This window comes from Macrotis lagotis, chromosome 7, assembly GCF_037893015.1.
Source record: "Macrotis lagotis isolate mMagLag1 chromosome 7, bilby.v1.9.chrom.fasta, whole genome shotgun sequence".
Taxonomy (NCBI): domain Eukaryota; kingdom Metazoa; phylum Chordata; class Mammalia; order Peramelemorphia; family Peramelidae; genus Macrotis; species Macrotis lagotis.
In genome coordinates this window covers 50,250,564-50,272,441 of record NC_133664.1, presented here as the reverse complement: position 1 = coordinate 50,272,441, position 21,878 = coordinate 50,250,564, and positions in this window count along the sequence as shown.

Here is a 21,878-nt window from a genome sequence, read left to right as displayed (position 1 = left end):
ATTTTAAAACTATAACTTAAAAATTAAAATTAACAATTAACTTTTTAGGGATGGCTAGGCTGCACAGTGGATAGAGTACCGGCCCTGGAATCAGGAGTACCTGAGTTCAAATCCAGCCTCAGACACCTAGCTGTGTGGCCTTGGGCAAGCCACTTAACCCCATTTGCCTTGCAAAAACCTAAAAAAAAAAAAGGAATTGTCCTCTGAATTCTTAATTGATTTTTTAAAAAATATAACTTTAAAACATTTTACATTAATTCTGTGCAAAGCTTGTATCAGTAAAAAGAAATGGTAGAATAAATGGAAATTATTCTTGACTAAGTATTAAGAAGGATAGCTGCCAAGTTTAAAAATATTGTACTTCTTCACTCTTTTCATCAGAAAAATTCGGACCTCCAAAACATGCTTCCATTTTTGTACTGTTAAAAACCAAAAGCTTCCTTCCAGTTCTGTTCTTTCTTTATACATATACTCTCACCCTCCATTGAAAATATCATGGATTCAAATGGAAATAAAGTTTTTTGTTTTTAGGAAGATTATTAGCCTCTTTATATAACCCCAGATCTCATATAACAATTTTCAATTTGGGAAAATTCAGTAGCATGTATATTTTTCTCAACATAATTTCAATAACTTCCATAAACTGGGGAAAAACATTCTTTCTACAAGGCAACAATCTTTAGATTGTAATGATCTGAGAAACACCTTCTATGAATCAATGTTAAAGGAAGTAAAACTTTATGGTCTAACAAATTTGCTTTCTAATATAGTTTCTTTCTTTTTCTAATATAGTTTCAAGACTGGCTATATCTTACTTGGAATTGACCCTAATTTCTATTTTTTTTTTCAATTTAATGATCCACCTACCAGTTTTTATAGTTTTGTTTTTGTTAAGAATCAGCACAACTGTAGCTCATCAGATTGGAAGGCTGCAATCCAAATGAATTTCACTATGCCTTAGGAATTGTGTACTGTTAAAGAGAAATTATTAATATCTTTTCTTAGTAGTAACAGTGATCAAAGAGTAAAGTACAATTCAGCTTCTATTTTGGAAGAATAATGATTTGTGATAAAAGTTGATAATATCTCAATAAGACCTCATGATGGCTTTCCCAGGAGATGTTTTATGTAAAAATTATGGAGGTCTGCCCATCACAGCACAATGAATACTGACATTTTTGACTCAATAGAAAAACATTTATCTTTTGCACCTGTTATAATATATGAATAAATGTCATTACCCTAATAAGAGGAGGGAGAAGCTGTCAGATTGATTTTAAAAATATGCATGGGCTTAAGAAGTAGCAAAATATTGTGAGCAGTTCCAATTGTTTTTCTTCCTATACTACCTAGATTCTAGATGACAATCATTAAATTTAAGTCAATGATATTCAAAACTATGAGTTAAATAATATGAAGATTTTCCTATTAAACTCACCAGCATTGAACTCAACATTCAAGTTAATGGACGTGAATATGTTTGTATTACTTATGCTTCAGTATTTCCATACATCCATGTTTTCACTAATACAGACATTTACTGAAACAGTTCAGATTGTAACCTACCTAAAAAACATAGGTAGTTTGTAACTTATTCTTTTATAACCTAAAATTAATGAGGCAGGGACTGTTTGCTTTTTAGTCTTTCTCTTCCTATCAACTCTCATGAGGCAGCTAGGTATTTCAGTAGATAGAGCACCGACCTTAGAATCATGAGGACAGGAGTTTGAATTCGGCTTTGATACTAGTTGTATGACCTTGGGCAAGTCACTTAACCCTGATTGTCTCACACCCAGGGCTATCTCCACTAATCCTGATTCACATGACTCTGGAGGAAGAAAGTGAAACTGGTAATTTAGCCCAGAAGCTCCTCCCTCAAATCTAATTCATATACTTTTCATGGTATCACCTCCCTGATGTCATGATCTCCTTCAAGGATGAAGAACAGGGGCGGCTAGGTGGTGCAGTGGATAAAGTACTGGCCCTGGAGTCAGGAGTACCTGGGTTCAAATATGGCCTCAGACACTTAATAATGACCTACCTGTGTGGCCTTGGGCAAGCCACTTAACCCCATTTGCCTTGCAAAAACCAAAAAAAAAAAAAAAGAATGAAGAACAAACATCCTTCTCCTCCTCATCATCATCATCAGTGATAATCTCCACACATAGAAAGTGCTTATGAAATATTTGTTGAATTGATATTTCTCATCCTATGCAATTCTTTCCTAAAATCTCTAATAAATCCTCTACAAAACATATACCCAATGTTCTGAGGTGTGTGTGTGTGTGTGTGTATGTGTATTCTAGTTCTTTTACCATTCGTGGGTACCTGGGTAACACTCAGGTTATCTGTCCACAATCCCCTGCCGACTTCTCTTCCAGGCATGCACTTCTTGGTTCAAATCATTTATACAACTTATTGCCTGTAAGTAAGCTGTAGCATCTGAGTCTCCATTGTCCTTTGGACCACTTATATTGAGATTTTCCCAGATGTGTGGTCATATAGTATCACTTGAAGAATGTTAGTATTAAAAAGACTATAGCATTAAAAAAGATCATATCCGGGGAGAAACCTGGAATCATTTAAAAGTGTTGCTCATTTTAAGAAGTAGCAAAATATTGTGAACAGTTCCAATCCAACCTCCTCTTCCTAATCTGGGTACAACTGAAACATGTACTATTGTACTAATTCAATTAGCTGCCCCTCTACCTTCATGTCATCCTTTGGAGAATTCCACCCATTATTTACCCATTTAGATTTTTCCTGTGTGGATTATTAGATTAATCTCTTCTGAGCAGCTTTCTTTGGTGCTCCTAGAGGATACCTTAAGAAATTTTGCACTTTGATGATATCAATACACTGTCATTCCCAAAGAAGAGCATCAGTTAAGACCCTGCCACCTCTATGGGGTGGACTCTCAGAGGGGCATCCTCTATGAAAGAGGCAAATAGCCTTTGTGAACATAGTAAAGAAACTCATTGACATCAGAGACTTTCATTTTTGCTTTCCTATACCCAATGTTTTGCACATAGTAGGCACTTCAGTATTTTTGGATGTGAAGACAGCTCCTTGGTTTTTGTTTTGCTACCCTTGGTACTGATAATCAAAGGATTTAAAATTAGCTAGGGTGGCATCTTTTCAGGAATTTGCATGATCTTACATACATATGGGAGACCTTTTATTGTACATTTGATATTACATTTGTATCAAATATTTTATGTTTTTTTTAAACAACAAGTGTTTGTATTTTCTAAGACTTTGCAACTGAGGTCTTCTTGTAGAAAATAATTTGTACTGGCATGAATATGAATGTGGTTCTGGAACAAATGAAATATTAGTTATTTTGTGAAAATTTTAAAATGACTATGGAATATAAAAAGGGAAATACTCTAATAAAATTTAAGCACATATCAATGAAGTGCCAAATTGAAGTTTGGTAAAATTAGACTCATAGAATTTAAGAGCCGAACAAAATCAGTAAAAGATTCATCTAATCTACCTTCATCATTTTACAGATGAGGAAACTGAGCTGACTGATATTATTAATTATTCATAAAGATAAAATATACAGAAATGTCACTAAATTCAGTCCAACAATTATTAAGTGTCAACTGTGTGTAAGATAATGGAAATGCAAAAATTAAAATGGAACAAATGGTTCCTGCTCTCAAGGAGCTCACATTCTCATGGAAAAAACTCCTTATTAGAATCAGACAATGACTGCACAATAAAAATATGCTTTAATATTGCTTGGCAAAGCAAAGAGCTACTTTCTTTCTTTCTTTTTTTCTTTTGGTAAGGCAAATGGGGTTAAGTGGCTTGCCCAAGGTGTCGGATTTGAACTCAGGTCCTCCTGACTCCAGGGCCGTTGCTCTATCCACTGCACCACCCAGCTGCCCTCTAAAGAGAGACTTTCAATATCTCAGTGCTGGGAACTATGTAGGTACGATCATCGAAAGGGTTAAGAAGTCTCTGCACCAACCCAGACATTTCCTCAAATGCTGCACTCCTCCATATTACCTACTTTATTGGATAAAATTATGCTGAGATCTTGTCAGCTCTCTTTTATATTTATGTATTCACAGCAGTTGTTTTGTATGCTGGCATTTTACATACTGATTTTCCCTCAGCTGCAGGCTTCCTCATTAACCATCCCCCCACCCCAATCTTTGCCTTCTTTTAAGCTGTCTGAAAGAGACATTGTCCAGGAAATTTAGATGTGTATATAATATTCAGGGTGTCCTAAAAGTCTTACTGCAGTTTAAACTTATTAAAGTTTTAGGCTTTATATTTTCAGCTTATTAAAGATTAAACAACACACATTTATTAAGCACCTACTGTGTACCAACACCAGGCCAAGTGCCACAAAAGATGTTTTGGACACCTTGTATCATACATAACATACATAGGTATGTTAACAAATATCACACATAATAAACTATAGTGTGTATATGTATGTGATCCACAGTAGAGATATGATTGATTTTTTAAAAGTAAAAAAAAAACATGACATATGCATCAAGTTATTGCTTAAAACATCATGTTTTTTAAATGAGTAATTTAAACATGAATATAAACAACTAACTGGCAGTCTAGAATCATGATTGAGAGCCAGCCTTGGACTCAAGAAGAGCTGGATTCAAGTCTTGCCTAGTTAAGTTAATTTCAATGCAAAAAACCCCCAACCTTTTTTCAGTCCTTTTCTTTTTGGTCACCTATCAGGATCTTTGCTCATTCATTTCACTCATTTTTCTCAATAAAAACATGCCCTTTCTGGCTAAGAAGTGTGATGAAGGGGTCTTTTATTGCTTCCAAGGTCAAACTTGTTCTTCATAATTTTGGAACATTCATTGTTGATTGCTTGGTGGAGGTTGCTCCTTCCATTTTCATTGTTGTAGTCACCTTGAATCTTGTATTCCTGACTTTGCTTGCTTCACTCTGCATAAATCGGCTTCATGTAAATCTTCCAGTACTTTTCTGCATCCATCCTATTTGTTTCTTACAGCTCATTTCATTCATGAATTGCAATTTAGCCATTTCTCAAATTTTGGACATCTACTTTGTTTCTTGTTCTTTACTGCCTTAAAAAGAGTGCTGATATAAATATTTTGGTGAATATGGAAGGAAAATAGATCCTAGGCAGAGTGAAGACTGGCTTCATTGCAATATATCCTCAGACTCAGCTATTTTCTCTGAGGGAATCAGTGTGTTGGGGAGACTCAAGGTCTTCTAACCATACTCATAAATCCAATCACAATCATAATGCCAACACTTTCTGCCTCCTATCCTGATTTTCCAACACCTAGTCATGTTCAAGTTTCCTACACATCCTGTAAACCCAGTCCATGAGTAGGGAGATGCTTCTAGACCAGGGCTATTTTTTTGTTTTTGTTTTTTAGGTTTTTGCAAGGCAAATGGGGTTAAGTGGCTTGCCCAAGGCCACACAGCTAGGTAATTACTAAGTGTCTGAGACCGGATTTGAACCCGGGTACTCCTGACTCCAAGGCTGGTGCTTTATCCACTACGCCACCTAGCCGCCCCTATTTTTTTTTGTTTTTTTGCAAGGCAATAGAGTTAAGTGACTTGCCCAAGATCACACAGCTAAGTAAGTATTATATTTCTGAGGCCAAATTTGAACTCAGGTCCTCCTATCTCCAGGGCCAGTACTCTATCCACTGCACCACCTAGCTGCCCTAGTTTATTTTTTTCTTATTAAACTTTTTGTAATTGTGTAAAGAAACCCAAATTCTTGCATTGTCCTTCCCTTCCTTCTCTTCCCAAAGATTCTTGAGTCCTCATTTCAGTAGCATTGATGTCTCGTTCCACTGTCATTAAGGGATCTCAGCAGAAATAGGGGAGGGGATTGGGCTTCATCTGATATCACCTATTCTCATAGCTGAACCCAACAGGTCATGCCAGGATCCTCATCCAATACATTTAATGTATGTTCCAGCCTTCCTTGGGACTTCTTCCCCAAAGCTTTATTCACCTGAATTGGTGTGATTGATTTAAAGTACTACCTCTCATTAAGGAAAATTTTTGAGTGACTAAAAAGAAAAAAAAAACTTTCATCAACTTTGATATTTTTGAGAACAAATTCTTTGGGTTGTATGTGTAACAGTAAAGTTTTGGGGTCAAAAAAATGTAAACAATTTAACCTCTTTATTTTTATAATTACAAATTAGTATATTGGTACTAATTCACGATTCCACCAACAATGCATGAATATGTCAATTTTTCCCCACAATCCATCCAACATTGACTGTTCCTATCCTTTTTCTTTTTTTCTTTTCTTTCCTTTTTTTTTGTAAGGCGAACGGGGTTAAGTGGCTTGCCCAAGGCCACACGGCTAGGTAATTATTAAGTGTCTGAGACCGGATTTGAACCCAGGTACTCCTGACTCCAGGGCTGGTGCTTTATCCACTATGCCACCTAGCCACCCTGTTCCTATCCTTTTTCATCTTTGTCATCTTGATGGCTATGGAATAAGGGGAAAGATTGTTTTGATCTGCATTTGTCTTATTAGTGATTTGCAGCATTCTTTCAAATGGCTAACAGGTTGCAATTCTATAATTGTAATGTAAGAAATGATGAACAGGCAGATTTCAGAAAAACCTTGAAAGACTTATATGAACTGATGCTGATGTGATAATAACTGTGTGCTGAAAGACTTACCCTTCTCAGCAATACAGTGAGCAAATATAATACTAAAAAGACATATGATAGAAAATGCCATCCTCATCCAGAAAAAGAGCTATGGAGTCTGAATATAAATCAAAGTCTACTATTTTCACTTTTTAAAATTGGTTTTTGTTTTTTCTTACTCATGATTTATCCCTTTGTGTTCTGATTCTTCTTTCACAGCATGACTAATATGGAAATATGTGTAACACAATTGCATTTGTATAAATTACTTGCTATTTTAGGGCAGGGGAAAGGAAGGGTGGGAGGGAGAAAACTTCACAAAAATGAATGTTGAAAACTATACATATAATTGGAAAAATGAATAAATGAATTTTTAAAAAATAGGTCACAATTCTTTGGAGAGTTTGTTCATATCCTTTGACCCACAATGTGATATTTCTAAGGTATATGTATTATCATGTTACTCCTGTGCTCAGAAGCCTCTAGTGATTTCCTATTACCTCGAGGTGAATCCCCAGTGCTTAGCATTTAATTCCCTTTATAAGCTGGTGGCTTATTATACATTACTGCCTGTGTTAAGTGTTCTAGGGTCCAAACTGGCTTACTTGCTCTTCCCCATGCATAAATTGGCACTTCCTGTTTCCTTTTACAAAGCTGTCTTCTCTGCCTGGGATGTTCTCATAGACCCACTACTTTGTATTTACTTCAGAGATATTTTATATACATGTTGTTTACTCCCAATGGAATGCAAATCCTTGCTTTTGTATACTCAGTGCTTAAAAACATGGCAGTAGTGCTTGGAACACAGTAGGTTCCTGATATTTAAAAATGATTTTGTTTCTAACAGTCCTGCTCTTCTTCATTCCATCCATCAGTCTGATTCTGCTGGTCAACTATCATTTTATTAAGCATATAATTATGTCTGAGGCTTGGTCTTTGAGCCATTAATAGCCAAGAAAAAAAAAAGATGACTCCTAGGTTGCCAAGGACAGGGAGCTCTAACTGGATTTTTCCTGCACAAATTAGAGAAGGGAAAGTTAAAAGTTGACTTGGCCCAAGCTTTTTACAGAATTCCAGTGGATTCCTACCTGGATCAGAGAAAAGAATAGGAGTAACCTCCTCATCTGAGCTCCTTCCTTTCTCTTTCAATCTGTGGCCAGGTGCACCCTGGGTTGAGGCAATGTGTACAGCCTCCTGGAGGGGCTGCCCCTCCCCAGTTGCTGCACAGCATCAATCACCCCTGAAAAAGAGAAAAAAAAAACCCGTCTTTCTCCAGGCAATCTTACTTCCCTCATTTTTCCTTGAAGCCATTACACTTTCATATTAAAGTCTGCCTTGGTGGGGTCATTTTTCTGTGCTTATAATTTCATTTTTGTCAGTCTTAAACTAAATGAAACCTAATGGACTTGTCCTTCACCTAAGGTCAGAGGTATTGCTTTCCACAATGTCTATACCCACAGGCAGCTCCATCCCAGGCCCCCCTCAACGCACCCCCCCATCCCAACCACATAATGTAGTATGCAAAGAACTTCACTTGTTTTTACAAATGGTACATTTACTAACTATATAGTGAGCCTGAAAATGAATTTTCTCTGGGCCTGAATATATTGGAAATAAAGGTGGGGGGAGTAGTACCTAGGGAGCTAATTTCTGAGCCAGGGCAAAACTGGATTCTGGTGCTACCTTTGAAAATTACTGGTGATGTAGCCCTGGGAAAGTCACCTAATCTTTGTATCCTTCCTTCCTTCCTTCCTTCCTTCCTTCCTTCCTTCCTTCCTTCCATCCATCCTCCCTTTCTTGCTTCCTCCTTTCCTTCTTCTTTCCTTCCCTCCCTCTTTTCTTTACTCCCTTTCTTCCTCCCTTCTCTCTTTCCTTCCTTCCATCCTCCCTTTCTTGCTCCCTCCCTTCCTTCTTCCTTCTCTCCCTTCCTCCCTCCCTTCCTCACTTTCTACCTTCCTTCTCTCTTTCCTTTTTTCTGTCTTCCCTTTCTTGCTCTTTCTTCCTTCCCTCCCTTCTTTCTTTCCTTCCCTCTTTTCTTCCTTCTCTCCTTCCTTCCACTCTCCCTTTCTTGTTCCTTCCCCTCTTTTTCCTTCTCTCCCTCCCTTCTTCCTTCCTTCCTTTCTTCCTTCTTTTCTTCCATCTCTTTCCCTTCCCTCTCTTCTTTCCTTCTTTCTTTCCTTCCACTTTTCTTTCTCCCTTTCTTGTTCCCTCCCTCCTTTCTTCATTCTTTCTTTCCTTCCTTCCATCCTTTCTTGCTCCCTCCCTTTCTTCTCTCTTTCCTTCACCCTTCTCCCTTCCCTCCTTTCTTCCTTCTTTCCTTCCCTCCTTTCTTCCTTTTATCTTTCCTTCCATCTTCCCTTTCTTGCTCCCTCCCTTCCTTTTTCCTTCCCTCCCTCACTTCTCCCTTTCTTCCTTTCTTCATTCCTTTCTTTTTTATTTTCTTCCTTTCCTTTTCCTTCCCTCTCTTCCATCTTTCCTCCCTTCCTCCCTCCTTTTTTGCTTCTTCCCTTTTCTCCCTCCCTTTTCCCTTTCTTCCATCCTTTCTTTATTTCTTCCTTTTCTCTTTCCTCTTCCTTCCTTTCTATGACTGTGAAGGAAAAAAAAGAAAGCTTGATAATTGAAAAAAGCCCTGACTTTAAAATAACTTTCTCAGTGTTCCAAGAAATTCTAAGATTATATATAAATTGCAAAGAAGGTGCCCAGTTGTGTTTGTAGATGGATTTTCCTTATCTGTGAGTTCCTAGTATCAGTGAAGGAGGAAGAAGGTGGTATAGTGGCTAGAGTCAGGAACCTGAGTTCATATCTGACCTCAGATACTTACTAGTTGTGTGACCCTGGGCAAATCACTTAACTTTGTTTGCCTCAGTTTCCTAATCTGTAAAATGAGCTAGAGAAGGAAATGACAAAACCACTCCAGTATCTCTGCCAAGCAAACCCAAAATGGAATCACGGAGCCTCAGAAATGATTGAACAACAATTGTGCCAGTGAAATCATAGGACCAGATTCTATCACTGAGTGGTGTTCTTGATGCTAAGAGGGAAGCTTAGAAGAGAGGTAGGTTTGGAATAAAGAATAATGAGTTCTGCTTTGAATGTGTTGAGTTTGAGAGGTTTACAGGAAATCTATTTTAGGATGACCAAAAGGAATTTGGTAAAAGAAACATGTAGGACTACAGATATGGATCTGAGAATCATTTGCATAGAGATGATAATTGAACCCACAGAGGTTGATGAGATCACCAGTAGAGTGAGGATAGAGAGAAGAGAGAAGATGGCTTAGGAAAAAGCCTTGGAGTTCACTACAATTAGTGTCTGTGACCTGGTGAAGAAGTATCAGAAGAGACTGAGAAGAAACCATTAGATAACTTGGAGGAGTGAAATCAGAGGATCAGAACCTATCACTGAGCGTACTGATCCTATCAACATAGGATTTTTGTTTTTCCCTTTTTTTGTTTGTTTGCTTAGATTTGTGATTTCATTGGAGTTGAGAACTCTCTAGTGTGGAATTCTTCAATCTTGCAGCTCAGCAACTCCTCAACTTAAGAGAATAGCATCAGACACTGAAATACTCAATGATTGGCCTGGCTGTACCAAAGGAAGGACTTAAACAGCCTCAGTCTTCCTGATGGCAAAATTGGCCTGCTAGTTAGGGTTAGGGTTAGTTAGGGTTAGGGTTAGGGTTCTAGATAACACTGCTTCTCAAAAATACCGTTTGCTCTCATTATTACAAACTAAAATACAAATTCTTCAATTTGGTGATAAAGATTCTTCCCAATCTGGCTCTAATCTTTCCTTCTATTCTTATTAAACATTATCATCTGTTATGCACAGTATTTTACAATCAAGTAAATGTTTAACAACTGGCTCTCTGGGAGGGAAAAATGTATACAAGACACATTTTTTAAGCTTAATTTCCATTATTAGCATTTTCTCCAACACTTTCTTAAATCTAGAAATCAACATTTATTTCATATCAATCAAAATAATAAATCAATAAAAATAAATCAAACCATGATTTGTCACGTTTGCCAAGTTCCAAGGTTGAAATGTTCTCACTGAAAGTTTAACAATAGAATCTAGGAAGCTAGTATAAGCTGACTCCAGCATATCCCTCAACAACCAAACTGACTTTCCCCTGAAGTTGACATTCCATATCCTGCCTTTGTGCTTTTGTCATTTCTCATGTATGAAATCCACAGCTACACCTTAAAGTGTTTTTTTTAGTGTTTATGTGGTTTATTCTCTGATAGAATATTAACTCCTTCAACATCAGTTCTAGTCTATTTTTTTAATTTATATCCTCCAAAAGTTTGTTTTCTATAGTTTGAGGGCTAGCCCAAATGTCTTCTTCATCTGACTGACTTCTGTGTATGAAATGCCACCATTAAAGATTTGTTCCTTTGAGACAAGCCACTGTTTTTGTTTTTGCTTTTTTTTTTTTTTAACAATGCAATTGCCCCTTGAGGGGGTAAAAATGGTAATCTTTATCATCTAATTATGCTTAGGTATTAGCTGGAACTCCAGCCCCTGGAAATAAACTCTTATTGATACATACTTAAACCCCGAATTTGAGGGACACGATGGCAAAATAGAAAGCAGGCTTCAGAGCCAAGAGGCCCTGAGTTCAAGTGTTACCTCTGATACAAACTGACCATGTGTCTTTGGGCTAATTTAACCTCTGGGTGTTCTCGGATACTCTCTAAGATTGTAAGTGTTGTGATGTGTTGATTTCTATTAATAGAGACAATTTCCTCATTCCAGAGGAATAGGTATGGCCCCTATTCCTTATACACAAACATATATCTTTATAGAATCCTCCCCCATCTCCAAATAACAATTTAGAAATTGGAAATATGATTTTGCTTCTAAAGAAAGAAGCAGAGTATAATGTAAAAGTCATTGAAATATCAACTAAGAAATTTCCATTCTTTTCTGGGTTCTGCTATGAAGTTATGCAAGATATTTTGAATCTCTGGATCTAAATTTTCTCATTTGTTAAACGAATGGATTGAAAAGTTCATATAATTAGAGAACTTAAGCACCAACGATAGGAATTTAGGGGTCATTTATCTTTTGATTTTTGAAGTTGAGCAAACTAAAGCCCAGTGAGGCTAAGTAATTTACCAAAACTCATAAAATGAGATTTAATCCAGGTCATCTGAATTTTAATCCACTGCTCTTTCCACTATACCACATTGCTTTTCCATAGATAAAAATCTTTAGGACCTTCCTCCTCTGACCTCCCAAGAAGGATAAAATGGCTGGGGATACATTGGGGAGCAGGTATAGAAAGGGCAAATGAGGTAGGTGGAGGAATAAAACCTATTCTTAGAAGGCGGGGACATCATAAGGGCAAGGACTGCCTTGAAGGTGGAAGGGAGAGGCAGCATTCTGGTTGTGGACTTAATATATATATTTGAAATGAATGGCAATATTGTCCCTACCTCTCATTATGAATTCAGTTGTTCATTAAAAATTGACATGAGCTTTGAAGTGAGTAATAGCTTTAAAAATTATTTCATATCAATCAATCAGCAGGGCAAAATGTTTATTGACCTCCTACTATAAGAAAGATGCAGTGCTCAACTTCTTTTAACTGAGAATTGCTATTTCCTACACAGAAAACTATATCAATTAGAAGTCAAAATTCTCTTGTAGAAGGTACTCAATCATATTGGATTGCAGGTGTTTATCAACTTGAGTTAGATCCTGTGAGAATGGTCATAGGCTCTTGAACTAGTTGCTTAAATCTGTGCCTTAAATTTTCCTCATCAACACTGGTTAAATGAATGAATATATATATATATATATGTATATGTATGCATGTATTTATATATAGATGATTGGATGCATGGACTGGATGGGGGGGGAAGGAAATAAGTATTTATTAGACTCCTAATATTATGTGGCACTTCTAGTCCCAGGCTCTGTCCTGAGTGTTTTACAGATATTTCATTTGATTAACACAATGAATGAATGAATGAATGAATGAATGAATGAATGAATGAAAAAGTTCACTATGTTCAAAATATTGAGCTGGAGACACAAATAGAAAAAGTAAGGCAGTTTCATAATGGGGATCAACATATTCATGGGAGCACCATGATATAATTGAAAGAGCATGAAATTTGTAGTCAGAGGTCTTGGGTTTGAATTCTGACTCTGCCATTTACTGTTTGACCTTGATTAAGTCACTTAAATTCTACATTACTTCATTTTCGCATCTATAAAATGAGGGAGGTCTAGTTAGTTGGCTCCATGGATAGAGCACTAGACCTGGTCTCAGGAAGATCTGAGTTCAAACCAGTTTCACTTACTAGATGTGTGACCTTGGGTAAGTCACTTAACTTTGTTGTCTCAGTTTCCTCATCTGTAAAACAAGGGAGTTGAGCTAAGGCTAGATTAAACCCTTTCCATTTCTAATTATATGATTCTTTTCTACTTTATCATGTGCACACAAAGATGATTAATGAAATGCTTAAAAAGGGCTTAAATGGGTCTAGGCAGTGGTACGTGGTTTGGGGGGTTTTAGTAGGTTTTAGTAGGGCAAAAGAGAATTTTTAGTTCTCAACATGAAGTTAGAATAAACTTGTCTGCCTATTAATGACCCAGATGCCACAATTTAGTCCAATAGGAATGAAGAAGTAAGACAGTTAATAGTCACTGGGGAATTGCTATTTGGAGGAGGAATGATGGGAAATCTCCCAGAATACTCTTTCACCATTCTCATAACAAGTGGTTGTGAATCCATTACTGAGTAAACAGCAAAATGGTCTGGAAATGAAAGTTGTCACACAATGTATATGGATATGAAACACCAAAGGAAAGATTTACTTGAAACTTAAATAAATCATAATCCTGAGTTTAATAATACTGACTTTTATAAAACCATACATTGGGGGTGGCTAGGTGGCGCAGTGGATAAAGCACTGGCCCTGGAGTCAGGAGTACCTGGGATCAAATCTGGTCTCAGACACTTAATAATTATTTAGCTGTGTGGTCTTGGGCAAGCCACTTAAGCCCATTGCCTTGCAAAAACCTAAAAAAAACCCCCAAAAGCCCCCACAAAAAACCATACATTTAGACTTGAAAAGGACTTTAGATTCCATCTAGTCCAATGCCTTCATTTTACACTTGGGGAAACTGAGTCTAGGAGAAATTACATGACTTTTCCAAAGTCCTTTAATGCCAAAGACTCACTTGTAGAATCTCCCTCTTTCCTATAGGCCTTGACTCACTTGATATGATTTTTCTCTTCTTTTCCATGTTCTGAGGAAAACTCTGGTTGCTTATCTGAGCCTCGAAACAACCCTGTGGGTTAAATGCTATTATTCCTTTTATTTTATAGAAGTGGAAACTGAGACCAAGAAAGGTTATATGACTCACTCAGGGTCACACATCCAGTAAGTGCCTGAGGGATGATTTGAACTTACATCTCTCTGACTCCAAGTGCAACACTTCAGATCCATCTGCTTTCATGTATGAGGTTGCTAGAGGGCTAGATCCAGAGGTCATTTGTAGCTTTTGGAGCACAATCTAGCTCTAATACATCTAATTCTCTGGACTGATTTTTCATGACTCCATCTATATCTCAGTCAAATTAGCCTACTTCCTATTTCCCATACACAGGTATTCAGCTCCTGCCTCTGAGTCTTTTTTGCAGGTCATCTTCCCCATGTCTGAAATACTCTTCCTCCTTCCAATAACACCTTGGAATCACTAGCTTTCTTCAAGACAAAGCTGCCTCCTCTCTTGAGACTTCTCTGTTCCCAAATCAGTTGTCTCTCTTTTCTGCTGAAGTTAAGTTTGAATTTAGACTCTCTCTCTCCATCTCCCTTCCACCCTAGTAAAATGTAAACATCTTGAAGGCAAGGACTGTTCCATTTTTTCCCTTATATCTTGAGCCTCTAGAATAATACCTGGGAGATAACAAGTCTTTTTTTTTTTTTTTTAGAATTTTCAAGGCAATGGCTTGCCCAAGGCCACACGGCTAAGTAACTATTAAGTGTCTGAGGTCGGATTTGAACCCAGGTACTCCTGACTCCAAGGCCAGTGCTCTATTCACTGCACCACCTAGCCGCCCTCAGCAATAGCAAGTCTTAATAAATACTTCTTGCCTTGAATTTCTTGAAGAGCAGAGTCAAAGCCCTTTGTTAGGCATTGGTGCTATCACTTTCCTCATACCAAGGCCAGCTTCCCTGGAGACCAGCCCCTAACAGTTATACAGTTATCTTATTTGTTGGCCTACCTTGTACACCTAACCTAAGGAGAGGGAGAACAATTAGCTTCTATGTGCAATCCCTGCCCCCCTCCCCCACATACACACAAAAGAAAAAAGAGAACCAAGGTCTTCAATGAGCTAACCATCCTCTTGAGGAAGACCAGCATGTAAGCAGAGAAGTCAATCCTGGCTAATCTGAGGAAAGCAGAGCACCAATGATTGGACAGAGATCCAGAAAACATACACAAACATTAGATTAGAGCAGGAATGTTCCCCTATCAAATTCCATACTTAGAGTATCTTTGTTTCTGTTGTGTAGTCACCTTTTGTTCTTTTCTGTGGTGCAATGTTTTGTTGGCAATGCCAACTGAAGCCATACATGTCCTTCTTCACTGGCCTTGTGGTGATCCACAAGGTTTTTCAAAGGAGGTAACGCCTGAGCTATACCTACACTGAAACTAAGAATCTCATGAATGGAGACAAGAAGGGGAACATGGAGGATATAGATATATACCAATAGACAAAAGAGGGGAGAATTCAACATTGAGTGTAGAGAGCAGAAATAGACAGATTTGACTGGTGACCTCCTACTCTTGAAGTCTTTGAAGCCTCACTGTATTACTTGTAAAGACTAGATCATCTCAGAAAACAAGAATATCAGACTGAAGAAAGGAAAAGAAATAACAAATAAAGCAGGTGATTGGCAAACCTCAGGTTGCTTTCATAAGACAGGGTGCAGTGAATTGAGTCCTGGGCCTGGAGTCAAGAAGACCTGAGTACAAATTAATCCTCAGATACATACTTCACTACTGGGCAGGTCACTTAATCTACTTCAGGTTCCTGAACTGTACAAAGGGGACAATGATAATGCCTTCATTCCATGGTGGTTGTGAGGATCAAATGAAATGATCTTTGTAAAACACTTAATATAGGATGATCATATTAAAGACATTCCTTCCTTTCTTAACTACTTCTACATGACTTGGCCATTTAACTGTTGAAGAATTTAAAGATTAAGATGAGGTTGAATCAGGAAAGTGAATTTTTCATTCATTCATTCTTTCATTCATTCATTGTGTTAATCAAATGAAATATTTGTAAATTAGCAAATTCCTTAATTTAGAGCACAATTAGAGCTCACTTTTATTATGGAAGTTCATTGATACTTTTCTCCAGGAGCCTGCTAACCCCTACCATATGCCTCTCCCTATGACCTTTCCAGGGAATTTTAATTCTAATTCTTCAGAGAATGTGATAGATTATGATTGCTAGTCCCATTAATTGGGCCTAAAAAGATGGGATCAGGGGAGGGGATTGTCACTTAAAGCATTCACAGTTTTCCAAAGTCAATTAAGTCCACGAATCTTTTGCTCAACTCTGGATCCCCTTCATTGTCCATTTACAGCATCTCTTCAAGGTGTGATACTGAAAGGTCAGCTTTATGAATGACCATCCAACTATCTATCACCAAGAAGCTATATGCAACATGGTCAAAAAAGCTTGCATATTCATATAACAAAAGGAAGTGATAATCTAGCCATGTATTGTCGTGAGATGTAAAGTGAAAGCCTCAAGATGAAGTTTTGCACGATTTATGGAAAAATATGCACAAAAAGTACATAAAATGAGAAGGGAAGAGAAATTGTCATCTGCATCTTTGGAGGAGGCAGATGATCATTTGGAGGATCATTGATGAGATCACAGAATAGTCCTGTTTGTATTCAATGAGATGTTTTTCTTTCAATAAAGCCTCCAGGGGTCATCAGTAAATGAAAATATAGTAATATTGCCCAAGTATGTTTGAATTTTGCAAATCCTGTGTTTCACAAGGGAAGATGGAATAGTTAGTGCTTTACTCCAATGCGACTTCTTGTGATAGCTAGACAAATTAAGTTAATTAGTGATTATATTTTACAGTAGAAATATAACCATTGCTTCATGAATTTGCTAATTATTCTTCCCTGTGGTGGGACATCAACCACAACTTTAATGATAATGAGAATATATCAAAGAAGTTATGAGGTAAGTGGAGATAGGAATAGAAACATTAAATTGACTTTCCTGTATAGAAAAACAAAAGCTTTACATAGTACTCCACACAGCTATAAAGGTCTTGAGGTTTTTAAGGATTTTTGTCAAATAGAAAGCCACCAGAGGGCAGCTTAATACAATGCAATAATTCAATGCTAAATAAAAGAATGGAGCACATTTTGGGGGGAGGAAATTCACTGTCAGGTCCCATGCAGTCCTGCTGCTAGTACCAAAGAGCCCAGGAATAATCAACTTTTAATGAATGAAATATTATAAATATACTAAGAAAAACGAATGCTACTGAAGGAGCTTTGACCTGGGAATCAAGAGACCTGAAGTGTTCTTTCAACTTCATTTCTGTCTCTGATTAGCCATGTGACTTTGGGAGAGCCTCTTCCACACTCTGGGTCTCAGTTTCCTTATCTATAAAATAAGATTTAGGAGCATCAGATGTTTGTGTTCCATTTTTTCCCCTTAGGAGCATCAGATGGTTGTGTTCCATTTTTTTTTTTTCCCTGAAGCAATTGGGGTTAAGTGAATTGCCTGGGATCATATGGGACAGATTTGAACTTGGGTCACTGTTTTATCCATTACATCACTATACTACCTCTCCATTTTGTCCTGAAAACTTTCCTGACAATTTATTTAGTAGGAAAAAATTATGCCCATTTTTCTACTGATAACTCCCATGGAGACCAAATATCCTGTCCATGTATATTCTTTTTCTTTTCTTTTTTTTTTTTGCAAGGTAATGGGGTTAAATGACTTGCCCACGGTCACACAGCTAAGTAAGTATTAAGTGTCTGAGGCCAGATTTGCACTCATGTCCTTCTGATGCCGAGTCTGGTACTCTAGTCATTACTTCACCTAGCTGCCATATATATATATATATATATATATATATATATATATATATATATATGTATGTATTCCTGAGAGAAAACAAATGCTTTCCCTTGAGAAAATTTCAATTGCTCTCTATATCCTGACCAGCACCCTTTCTTAGCTAGGAATTACTTGAATGTATTTCTTTCTAAACAGAAAAAAACAATGTCCAGGAGTCATTTGATGGTGCATTTGATAGAATATCGGGCCTGAAGTCAGGATGACTTGTCTGACCTTGGACACTAACTAACTGTTTGTCCCTGGGCAAATTATCATCTTATTTGTCTTGGGTTCCTCGTGTGTCAAATGAACTGGAGGAAAAAATGGCAAACCACTCTAGCATCTTTGTTTTTGCACAGTAATGGGATTATGTGACTTGCCCAAGGTCATTCAGCTAGTATACTTCAGTATCTTTGACAAGAAAAAACCCACAATGGAGTCACATAGCATTGGTCACAACTGAATATAACTAAACAACCAAAAAATATTGTCTATGAGCAGACCCACACCAACAAAATCACATCTCTGCCTTCATAGTGACCCTGAGACTCCCAATGGGCTAGTTGTAGTCAATGAAATTAAAAACAAAGCTTTATATTGATAAAATAACTTTAAATATTGAAGAGAAGAGTCTTGCCAGGGAATATCCTACTTTCCCCAGATGCCAACAGCAATGTAGGTTTAATTTTGAAGATGACTTTCCTAGAAAGGGTCCTTTTAGTTGTTACCTATAAAATAAACAGTTGAAGATTTGGGGTAGGGAAGGACAGGCCCTTTTCCTAGCTCTACCCTTGGGATACATAAATACTTTTGGCAGCATTTTTCACTAATGACTCTCTGAAAAGTGGGGGAAAGGGCTGCAGGCCCTTGGCTTCTGTCCCATCAGCCTGCTTTGTGATGAACGGAAAGAGAGTTCCCTGTTTATGGCCCCAGGACTTGGCTGATCACTATTTTGGCCAGGATTGCCTGGTTGAGGACATTCTAACGCTCCAATGAGATGTGTTATTTCTCATGTAATAGGCTAAGTCTAAGAGGGCAGACTAACAGAGATAGAATATTGGCCTCTAGAGTCACCATTAGATTTGAATCCCTCTCTGATATTTGGACACTCATTAGCTGTGGGATCATGGACTTTGGTGGAATTTGGACTTAGAGCCACCCTGGAGTCAGGAGTACCTGGGTTCAAATCTGGTCTCAGACACTCAATAATTACCTAGCTGTGTGGCCTTGGGCAAGCCACTTAACCCCCTTGCCTTGCAAAAAAAAAAAACCCAAAAAACTAAAAAAAAAAAAAGAATCTACAGCAGCTCTAAGGGTGTTGTCTAGGTCCACACAGTTAGAATGTATCAGAGTTGAGATTTAAACCATCTTCTTGATTCTGAAGTCTGATTTCTATTTCTCTTAGCCCTGCTGCTTCACATTACTATTAAATATATCATACTATTTTGAAGGTTTCTTCTGGTTCTATAACTGGGGGAGTTTATTTCCCTGGATCTCTTGAAAAAGCCATCTTTGACAATCTGTGCCTCCACTTGTTTTTTCAGGTTTGCAAGGTAAACAGGGTTAAGTGGCTTGCCCAAGGCCACACAGCTAGGTAATTATTGAGTGTCTGAGACCAGATTTGAAGCCAGGTACTCCTGACTCCAGGGCCGGCGCTTTATCCACTACACCACCTAGCTGCCCTGCCTCTACTTCTTTCTAAACCCTCTGGTGAGCTTTCAGACTTTAGCAATCCACAGAAGCTGTTCTCTCCTCTCTGGTGACCTCTTCTCAATCCTTATTCTTCCTGACCTTTCTGCAGCTTTTGTTGCTGCCATACTCCTAGTTACTCCCACTTCTCTGGGGTTTTGTTATTCTGTTCTCTCTTGGCTCTTTTCCTACTCCTTCCTACTCTTCCTACTTCCTACTGTTCCTCCTCATCAATCTCTTTTTTCTGGACTATGCATATCATGCTAATTAATTGTGATCATTCCCTAAGGCTCTGTACTTTTTCTTTTCTCATTTTAGTATGTACTTTCTCACATGGTGAACTCATTAGTTCCTATGGATTCAATTATTCTCTCTTCAGATGAATTTCAGATCCATATCCAGCTCTCCTCTATCTTTTTCTTTTTAAGTTTTTTTGCAAGGCAATGGGGCCCAAGGCCACACAACTAGGTAATTATTAAGTGTCTGAGACCATTTGAACTCAGGTACTGACTCTATCCACTCGGACATCTAACTGCCCCTCTCCTCTATCTTCTGATGGCTTTAGGGCCACAAACTGTCTTTGGAAAATTTCAAATAGTTGCCCTATATGTATCTCAAACAACATTTCCAAAATACAACTCACTGTCTTATCACTCAAACCCTTCCCACCTTCCTAATTTTCCTATTATTCATGATGCTAGCCCCATCCTTTCAGTTACCCAGGTTTACAACTGTCCTGTCATGTTTCATTCTTCTTTTTCATTCATCTCAAGCTTGTGAAATCTTGTGATTCTTCCTATGGACCATCTCTCCACTCATATACCATAGTTCAACTTCTCAACATTTCTTTCCTACATTAATGCAACAGTTTTGGAAAAATCCTAGACATGAGCCAGATCTCAATTTTAAGTAATTTTCCCTGGGATTCTAGGTGGGAGCCCAGAGCTAGAGTTGAGACAAAAGAGTTTGACTCCTCTGATCAGAGGTTAGGCTCTTCATCTTTCCCCTGCATCACCAGGAATAAACCTAGTAATAATGGTTCCTTAGGAGAAAAGAAAAGGGTTACATGACTTAGGTCTCTCTCAGCCTAGCAACTAATTTTTATTATTACAATGGCAATAAATGTAAAGGTCTACACCAATATTTTAAAAAATAAACCGTAGAAGTACAAGATGTGGAGACATAAATAGGCAATCATTTTTATCAGGGCTGTCCAAAATATGACCCACAGTGTGGCTTGATGCCTCCTGCTTTAATAAACAAAGCCAAGGTACCTCAGAGTTCTCACTAAAATGGGAAATCAAAAATATATTGTCTATTGTTTCAATAAAAACTGTTAAAAGTAAGGTGATTTATATGATTTATATGAAAAAAGACCTTAGGGTCTTAGTGGTCTGCAAGCTCAAAACAAGTCAGTATTATGATACAGCAGACAGAAAAGCTAATATGAATAGAATTTCAGTGTCCATAACACTATAATTCTGTATTTTATCTTGCTCAGGCCATATGTGGAGTACTGAATAGATTTCTGAGACTCCCATTTTGAAAAGGACATTTGACAGTGTACCAAGAGGAGAATGACTGGGATAGTGAGAGGATTAAAAACCCTGCCACATAATGATCTCTTAAAGGAACTAAGGAATGTTTAGTCTAGATTAGATAAGACTCAGAGAAGAATGTGATAAATGCTCAAGAATTTGAAGGGCTAAAACAAGAAAGAGATTTTATGCTCCTCCTACTTGGGGGAGTTTATCATTGTGGGTGGAAAACTGAAGGCTGGAAGGCCAGTTTAGGCTCAATTAAAAAAAATCATCTCTTTACTATTGCTGTTCAGTCATTTCAGTCAAGTCTGACTATTATGACTCCATCTGGGGTTTTCTTGATAAAGCTACTGGAGTAGTTTGCCATTACTTTCTCCAGCTCATTTGACTGATGAGGAAACTGAGGCAAAGAGGATTAAGAGACTTGCCCAGAATCACGCAGCTAGTCAATGTCTGAGGTCAAATTTGAACTCAAGATCAAGTTTTCCCCTAACTCCAAGTGTGACATGACATAATGGTATCATTACAATTAGAGTTGCCTTAGAGTGGACTAGGCTGCCTTGGAAGGTAAGTGGGTAGGGTTAGGAGAGATCAGGTTGTCGTGCATCAACAAAGGTGTTAATGAAGAAAAAGTGGAAGCACTAGGCAAAGACAAACTATTGGAGTTCAGCAGGCAAAGAAAAGAGAACTTTGATGATAATTAGAAGGGTCTTGAAGGATGTTGGTCTGGGAGAGACTATGAGGTGCTCTAATAAGGCTAATTTGGGGACTGGGGAAAGCAATCTTATTCAGATCTAATTGAGAATACCAGTATAAACTAAAAAAGTCACACTAGATCAGTACTAGGGTTTCTTCCTAAGGCTTAA